General features: G+C 41.8%; 1 pseudogene; it reads right to left on the bottom strand.

The window, feature by feature from the left end:
- Positions 1 to 216: 216 nt before the first annotated feature.
- Positions 217 to 5317, bottom strand: LOC129356998 (uncharacterized; annotated as a pseudogene).
- Positions 5318 to 9581: the final 4264 nt, after the last annotated feature.

Raw genomic sequence — 9581 nt, 5'->3', positions numbered from 1 at the left:
CGCCCAGTCTGACCACTGCGGCGGAAATCCCTGTTAATGCGCCTCTTAATGTAAAACGTATCGATCAGTCCGCGCTGCAGGCCCTCTAATCGGATCATTTTACAGCACCAGGCCGCAGAGAAACAAACAAACAGCGCATGTTAGCAGATCTGCGGCGAGTTTCTGCGCAGCGCAACGAGGGCAGAAAAAAAGTTCCTGCATTCACTTCCTGGAAAACTGACTGGCCGAAAACTTTTCGATCTGGATCAAAACGGGAAACATTCAGCAGGTTCTGTCCTTCACTCATCGGACTGCCACAGACTGCGGCGTTTCCATGGGATATGCGGTTAAAACCAACGAAATGCGCCGAAACCAGGAGAAAATATAAAAAAAATAACAACAAACTGGAACGAATCAGACCGATCAGACTTTAACCCAACAGAACCATCGAAGCCTTTTCTGTTTACTATGAAGGATTTGGACCAGAAACAGACTCACCTCGTAAAGTTTGCGGAAGAAATCTAAACTCCAGCCTGTTTGGCTTCCTGTTGGTCACGTGGCTCTCATGTTACAGGGAAGAGGCACACCCTGCCACACTGACAGCCAGGCAGCGCAAACAGCCTGCTGCGCAAATCAGGCAGCGCAAACAGCCTGCTGCGCAAACGGCCAGGCAGCGCAAACAGCCAGGCTGCGCAAATCAGGCAGCGCAAACAGCCAGGCAGCGCAAACAGCATGCTGCGCAAACCAGGGTGCTGCTCCTCAACTGAGCTCAGAAAATGGCCCCTTCACTGCGGAGGCCCAAAATTAAGGAGAAAATGACTTTTAATCCTGTTTTTAATGAAGCTTAGACCCCAAGAATGGGATTAAATCTCAGATTAATGATGACCAGATGACAATGACTGCCTTATTCTGCTGTTTATTACAAATTAAAGCAAATGATACACATAATGATGATTGTACTTGGTTGGTCCAGCTTTAATATATTGCACCAAAAGCATCATTTATGTATATATCATTGACAAACATAAAAAAGATAATTTCTTCACATTCTGCAGACTCTGTACTATAATAATATGATAAAACATCTTAATTATCAGACTAACGGCTCACCTGTTCTGCAGCTTTTAACCAGAAGACAAACAGTTTATTTGATCTCCTGTAAAGGGGAAATTTTGAATTATTTTAATGTTCATTCTAAATACAAACCAGGAGCTTTGGAGGTGGATTTTATTTTCACACAAAGTCTGAGTCTCGTTGACAACGAGACTCAGACTGGACGGACCAGAACATCAGAGCTTATGAATACAATAAGTTGTGGTTTTGAAGCTGCTGATCTCACCTGGGAAAATACCAAACTGGTTTGTTGGCTTCAGTTTTGTCTGCATTTTCAGGTTTAAAGTTGATTTTTTACAAAACTGCCACATGAGATAAATTGCAAATTTTATTCAGAGCCAAACTGTTTCTTTTCTCCTGGGCCGTAGCAGCAGGGATGCATCTACAAGCTTTGGACTTACAGACCAAATGAATCCAGAAAGAGCTGAACAGAAACTGCCTCCTTCTGATGAAAGAATCTCAACACAGTTCTGCTGATAATTAAAACATTTTGACAACCTTTAATCGTGTGTTGTGCTCCACATGTTGTTTCAAACTCTTGACATCAATGAATTAACACCATAAATCAACCACAGGTTTGTTGTAGCTTTGTCCAAAGGTGGGTCTGAATGAAAGGTGAAATATCTGCTAGATATCAAGCTTTCCTGCTTAATGTTGACTCAAATGACATGAATGCAGGAAGCTGACGCTGAACTTTTTGATGAAAACCATAATTTGTATAAGAGGAAACATTGAGAAGAAGTAGGACATTCTGAGAGCTAAGGAATCACAAAGCCGTCCCCAAAGCAGATTATACACCACAAGATACAGATCCACATCGACTAGGTGTCCTAAAGTCTCCTCTTCCTTGGCTCTACTCTGGGTGGATGCACAGGTAGGCCCGCTTGTGTTTCCCGTAGTAGTAGCAGTCCTCCCTGAAGTTGTTGGTCTCCACCACGGCCTTGTAGTGGCTCACGGCGTGGACCAGGCAGTTGGGGAAGGTCTTGTTCAAAGACAACGCCACCGCCATCATGTTGCCCTTCAGCTTCTGCTGCTCGATCTGCTCCTGGATCTGACTCTTGTTGATGGGCTGCGGGTCGACGCAGAACGACACCACCACCTTGATCTTGTTCTTGGTCAGAATGTCAAACCAGTTGGCTCCGCCGCTGTGGGTACTTCTTTCCCGCCAGCCAGTTGAAGAAGAAAATGCGCTCCCGGTCGCCGAAGGCCCGGATGGACCAGCTCACCCAGTCGTACTTTTTAACCAGCGACTCCAGGAGAGATTTGGCGAACTCGGGGTCAACGGTGCCGGGGTTGTCCTGGAGCTGGTGTCCATGTCCGTCTTGGCCTGCGTGGCGAAGTTCTCGGTGCAGTCGTCCACGGCCGCTTTCATGCGTTTCTCCACGTCCTCCATTCGGTCTTGCCACTTCTTGACCATCTCCTCGCCGACGATTCCCTCCTTGAGCGCAGCGTGGCCCATGACGGCGATGATGCCAACCACAAACAGCTTCTTCAGCCGAGCGCAGAAATCCTCGACCGCCCTCCTGCTGCGCTGCTCGGTGGCGAGCACCGTGTCCAGCATGGGTCTCCCGACGTGGTCTCGCCTTTGACGGCGTTGTAGAGGGCGTCCAAGTTCAGGTCGCTGTCCGTGTTCTCGTAATGGTTCAGGAACTTCTCCTTCTTCTTCTCCCTGAACTTCGGCTTGGCGTTGACAAAGTCCTGAAACTTTTCGTACTGACTGATAATCTGCGCCTCCCGGTCAAAGTTCTGCTTGTTCATGGACGTCTTCTGCAGCTCCAGGGCCAGTTTGTCGATCTCGTCTTGGATGCCCTCCAGTTTTGAGTTGACTTTTTCAAACTGCTGCGTCAGGTAGCGGGCTTCCTTGCTGTCCGGGTTGCTGAGGAGTTCGGCGGAGGCCACGAAAACGGCCTCCAGGATGGGGTGAAGCTGGCCCACGGTGGCGGCCAGCACCTCGGAGGCTTGGCCCATGATCTCCACGCCCTTCTCGATCTTGTCCCTGTTTTCAACGAGCCAGTCTGCCACACTATTCATCTCTAAGTTTGTCACAGTAACTGCAACTAATCAGAAATCCAGAGAGTTTGCTGGTGCCTGGAAGGAGAGAAAACATGTAAAAACCCTTGTAAAGTTCATTGTAGTGCGAGTTATTTAAACCTACTTTTAAACTTGCAGTAAGAAGCTTTTATAAAAAAATATATATTTAATATACATTTGTTTTTGTCACCATTTTGCGACAGATAATCTGTTAAAAGATCGATCTTTTCCACTTTCTCCTTTGAAGAAATGCACCGAAAACAACTAATCAGAGCCTGGAGGTGGGGCTTAGCGCTGTCAATCATTCTCATGTATGCGCTGTTCAATTTGCTAACGGTGGAGAAACAACTTACAGGAAATGGCTGAGCTCACTAGCCTTAGCATTCATGACTGGTTGCTGTAGCTGCAGCGTAGCGGAGAGCAGCGCCACACAAGGGGTGATTGACAGCGCTAGTTAGCTCCGGCAGAAGGCATACCAAACTGTCATGCCATGGCAACATTTTCGATAAATATGTAAAAAATGTTTGATAAAGTTACAAACTGCAGCTAAGTAAACAAACAGGTGATGCTAAGCCGTTTTTTTCCTAGAGGACATTTTCCTGACAAACAAAAGGCTGAATCATGTCAGCACATGTTGGCATCCAGTTTCATGCCGCGCCCTCACAACCACTCTTAATGACAGGGATCTCAGGCCTCCACGGTTTTGACAAACATCACAAAAAGTACAAATAAGGCTCAAACGGTTCACTTCTGCACAGAAACAGAACAAAAATCAACCGTGACGTGTGTACAGATGGATTATGATGTGAACTGTTGCACAACGTAGCAGTGCTGTCCTTTGGGGACGTTACTTTACTGCCCCAACAGCCAAGACCCAAAGCAAACACAGATGTTCAGAGCCGGGAAAAATCAGGGTTTATATCAGTAAAATTATTTGTTTTTCGATGTCAAATACTCTGGAGAGATGAGCTCAATCATTTCAGGAAACAGGCACCCAAATGTCTCCCGCTGCACTTGTTCATGACTTTAACCACCCTTCAGCTTAATTAGCACCAGCTCATCTGAACGCCTCTCAGTCCTAACATGGAGGAAAGTCCAGATGTGTTTGTAGCAACAGATCACAGCAGATTATGACAGCAGATCATTGGTGTCTTTTTCAGCCTTTTCTAACACACTGCTAATTAGATTCACATTATTCAGTCACATGTCCTTTTACAAACATCCACATGTGAGCCAGCAAGTGAGAATAAAAACAATTAAAGCCAACTGTAAAAATGTAAAGTGAAGCAAAACGCTCCAATTCTTTTCCAAGGAGACGAGAAAAGATGCGTAATGTGTGATTGTGTTGTTTAATAAGGTCAAATTTAGGAAAAGGTTTTGTTTGCTAAGCTTTTCTAATGAAAAGGGAAAAAAGGCGAGTCCGTCTGAGGTTTTGATCAAACACTGGTCAGGTTATCTGCTTTACAGAGACCACAGAAGTGTTTCAGAAAACCACAGCAGAGAACGTCACTTCACCGAAACATCATTTTAAATTTACCTTTTAAAAAGAACAAAATCTGCTGCAGAAATTCTGGTTTGTTTCACCAGTTTTGTGCTTTTCTCTATTTTATAGAGAAAAGCACAAAATGCAAATAATTGAATAAAATATTAAATTATTTATTTTCTCTTCCTCTCCGTGTTTCTTTCTCTCTTTCTTTCTTTCTTTCTTTCTTTCTTTCTTTCTTCTTTCTTTTTTCTTTCTTTCTTTCTTTCTTTCTTTCTTTCTTTCTTTCTTTCTTTCTTTCTTTCTTTCTTTCTTTCTTTCTTTGTTTTTTCTTTCTTTCTTTCTTTCTTTCTTTCTTTCTCTCTTTCTTTCTTTCTTTCTTTCTTCTTTCTTTCTTTCTTTCTTTTCTTTCTTTCTTTCTTTCTTCCTTCCTTCTTTCTTTCTGCTCAATAAACAATAAAAACTCACCTTTTTGGATGAATATTCCAGTCGGCTGCAGTCCAGTTATCCAGAAGTCCAACTGCGCCTGTGAGCACCAGCTTCCCTGGGATTTATTTATACTCTCTGTCTGTCTCTCTCTCTCTCTGTCTCTCTCTCTGTGTCTCTCTCTCTCTCTGTCTCTCGTCACTCCTCCTTTTGAAATTCCTCCTCCATCCCGTTCCAGCATTCCACCAGAACCCACTCCACAGAGACTGACACAGATAACATCCTGTAAACACTCCCCCATGCAGGGACTCCGTGCTCCCTGGGAAAATCTGCTCTGATGTGATGGACAAAGACAAAGAGAGAGAGAGAGAAAGAGAGAGAGATGGAGTAAAAAGGAGACCAGTCACTGCAAAGCCCGGAAAATCGGCCCATCAGGACAAAAAGCTTCTTGTTGAGGCTCAAACATGTTTCCATGGACACCAGACCGGCGTCTCTGAGCTGGGCTCACTTTAAAACCGACCGGCTGAGGAATTTCACTCTGCTTTCTGATGCAATCCAGCAGAAAATGTTTCCATTCTAGAAAAGACACAATCACACATCACAGTTTTGTTTTCTCAGTCCGGTTTTTGTTTGGCTGAAATTCAGATCAGGAGAGAATGCATCCAAAATCTGACCAAGATTTCTCTCTAGTTTCTAGTATAAATATCTTACTACACCTGAATTAAAACAAAACAAACATGCAAGTAACTTTCAGCAACTTTGGAGTTTATTTCATTTAAATATTTCCATAAAATTTATGAAAACCTTCTAGTTCCATTGGAACTGGTTCTTTTTAACTCAATGCTTGGTAATCATCGACCTGAAACAAACTCCAAAGTTTTGCTAAAAGCTACTTGTAAATTAGTTTTGTCTTAATTCAAGTGTAATAAGATATTTGCAGTAGAAACTAGACAAAAATACTTGATATGCTTGTGTGTTTTTGCAGTGTCTTTAATCTGTTACTGTAAGATTTCCTCAATAATTAAATGTTAAATTTCACACAAAGTGTCTCCAACAAAGCTTGACTTAAGTTTTATTTTTGCAGTTTGCATAACTTTACCCCCACATTGCATCTAAAAAGCAAAGATAGCTGCAGTAAAGAGTCAAAATTTCCATCCATTTTTGTTAACTTTCCAGAAAATATGTGGAAATATTGACCTAAATCTCTGAATCTACTCAGTTGTGATGGATGTAAGCATAGCGAAGAGACCTTGAGTCACAGCACAGGCTGGTGAAAGACAGTCTCTGTCTCCAAGGATCCACCATGACGGCCTCAGTGTTTTGCAGTCGGCCTTTAATGGTCGGCAGGCGGGAAGCGGAGGAAACGCTGCTTGGAGCAAACTGGAGCTGGTCAGCAGATCGTGTTCCTGTCGTCTCGCTGTCAGATCTCACACTCAGCTCCGCCGTCGGAAAGCAGACGCCAGCTTTCGCAGCGACTCAACAACATGTGGCCTGACTGAGCAGCAGAGGCTGGACTGTCACAGCACATGGGTTGTTCTGCTGCAAGTTTGCTTTCTCTGAAAGAACGAAAAGAAAACAAACAAAATGCTCTGACATTCTGGAGCTTGGATCAAACGATGCGGAGCGTTTCCAGCATCAGAGGAACGCTGAGCTTGTTGGAAAATCTGGGCCTTTGTTGTTTGTGGTTTTCAGGTGGAAACGTTGGTGGAAATACTTGAGATAATGAGAACCAGCTGAGGGAGGGAGGCAGAAAACTGCTGGCTTCAGGTAGAAAACAGTCATCAAAATTCATAGCAACAGCATCAAAAGATGTATTCAGCTTTTCAATTTCATAAAAAGTTAAATTTTTTGATGAGCAAAAATCAGTTGAACTTGTTGCACCATAAAAATACAAAACAATGTCAAGTATTTTGATCTAATTTCCAGTGCAAACACCTCAGCATACTAGAAACAAGAAAAAACTAACATAGAAGTAACTTTTCAGAAGATACAGGAGTTTGTTTTAAGTCAATAATTCCTTGATTTATTTTGTTTTACTAAAATAAATGAATGTTTGGAAGATATTGTAATTAGTTTAGATGCACCTTTTCTATTACTCTCTTCTGATGAGCTTTCTACCTGAGCTCTGCAAAATGTTACCAAATAGTCTGAAATATTTTTGTACACTTGAGAAAAGTAACTTACAATAACTTTTCTGCTTGTTTTTAGTCAATTATTATGGAATATTAATAGAAAGTATTTTTTTCACTTATAAAACTGGAATAAGTTGTTGTTTTATATATTTTTCACTAGTTTTAATAAGGATAATTTTTGCAAAGTCCAGTTCCTCTTTGTCTGGAAGTTGGGATGATAAATGATTTCTGTTGGCCGGTTTTATCAGACTGAAGTTGTTCTTTGTTTCCACATCATCATAAGCAGAAGATGCAGCATCATCAGCTATATTTGCTCTGTTTGCTTAATTTGTTATATACTAAAGTAAAGAAAGATGTAAACTCAAAGGAGTGAAGTACAAAGCAGAGGCAGAACTGTTGAACTGAGTGTTGCTCATACCTGACTGCTGCCGTTTCATTAAAACAAAATACGAACTAGATTTGTTTGGCAGGTTTTCTGTTCCCATCCCCTAAATCATTAAAGTATTGCTCCGTTACTGAAAGTTCCTGTGGAAAAGGAGGGATCTAGTAACTGTCGTTTTGGAGTCGTTGGACTCCCATGTGAAAATAAATATGGGCGGGGCTTCAAAATCCTGTTCCTGGAGAGACTGATCCTGCAGCCCTGGATTTCACCAGAGTCTAAAAACAAACAGGAAGAAACAAACAAGTTACTCAGAGTCACTTTAAAATATGAAGTTAAGAATCCAAATGAAATGCAGAGCTTCTGCTTTTCCCACTCAATCTGCTGTCATGGACTAAATGCAGAAGGAATGATTCAGTCAGCCGGGACGTTTCCAGTCCTTCGGCCTCATGTGAGGAAACATTCAGGACTGATAAGATGTTGGCAACAGTAACGAATCAGCACACTGCAAATATGCCACTACTTGAAATAAAACCTAATTAACTTACAAGTCAGGAGAAAAATCAATCAATAATTCCTTAATATTGATGAAAACATTGAAGTTCAACTGGCAGATTATTTCACTAATAAGAAAATTTTCCATGATAAAAATTAAATAATCTTCCAATGGAACTACTGATTTTTCATCAATATTGAGGAATTATTCACTAAAACTCTGATATCTTGCTGAAAAGTTACATATACGTTAGTTTTGTCTTATTTAAAATGCACTTGGTAGGATTTTCTGTTTTTACGTCCTTCTTAGTGAGAACACAGTTTGGTTTTCTACTGTTGAAATCTTGAACTTTCACTGAATTTTTACACTGTGGAGCAATAAAGAACTATTTCTTCTATTGCCCCTTTGCATGTGGCATCACATGACACATGACGTCACATAACGTCACATGACGTCACGCTCTCCAGAACTCCGCCCACTCTGCCGTGACAAACGCCAAAATAACAAACTCCCTCCCTTCCATCATGGCGCCTCAAATGATTAAAAGTTAATTGTGATTTATTGAAAAGGGTCAATTCTATCGAGTCAGTTCTTCATAAATAAACTGAAGCCACTCTTACATCCATATTTAATAGGAGGAGAACTAGGGCTCATAGAAAGTTGCATTATATTAGTATTTATAGTATTTAAGCTTCATGGTGTTGTAAATGTGGCTCCTGCTGGAGACTAAAGGAATAGTTTGGGTTTCGTTCTGATCTGGAGGAGATTTATGATCATCTGAGTCGACGGGTCGCTGTAGAACCACAGTGTGATGCTTTTAAGAGCTATCAGGTAATTAGGTTTAACTCCACAGTAAACCTAATTAGTCCTCACTTTAAAAAACTTACACTTGTTTTATGCAATGTTTTAGTTTTCATTAAATTAACTGAGGGATGTCTGGGTCCCCTGCTGGATCTGATGCCCTGACCTCTGCCAAGCAGGAGACAATAGTTGGATATTTCCATCCATCTAGACATTGAATTTGTTTCAGTCAAAAGTGTCTCCTGCCTTCAGTGGAATATTGTCTGAGTAATCGGCTGGAAAACTTAGTTCCTTTGACACACGCTTTGGTTCTGCTTTTAAGCTCAGTTTTATTCTTACCTTTATTTGAAAATTTTCCTGAGTCAGTGGGTAATTTCCCAAGCCAGTCCTTTTCTCAATCAGTCCAAATGTGAATACAGAGTTTTTGACAGGTAGGATTGTCGTACGTTTGAGTTTTCATCGTTTATTGACATGGATTCAGGCGATCCAAGTGACGTTTTGCTCAGTTGGATCCAGAGACCAGGATGTTTCTGTGGAGCCTGTTCTCCAGGCGGTTTACTGTCCTTCACATCCTCTTGTAAAAATGGCGCCTCATCAGCGTTTGCCTGTCTTGACTTGAACAGAAGAACCTGCTGGCTGATCGACTCTGTGGTTTTCTGACCACTGAAAGCTTTTAACCACAACCACATCCATCCATTCTTACACTTACACAATATGATCGTTTGAGATGCAATCAAACTA

This window comes from Poeciliopsis prolifica, unplaced genomic scaffold (genome assembly GCF_027474105.1).
Source record: "Poeciliopsis prolifica strain line A6 unplaced genomic scaffold, Auburn_PproV2 SCAFFOLD216, whole genome shotgun sequence".
Lineage (NCBI taxonomy): Eukaryota > Metazoa > Chordata > Actinopteri > Cyprinodontiformes > Poeciliidae > Poeciliopsis > Poeciliopsis prolifica.
The sequence above is the reverse complement of the archived record's forward strand: the minus strand, read 5'-3'. Positions and strand labels throughout refer to the sequence as shown.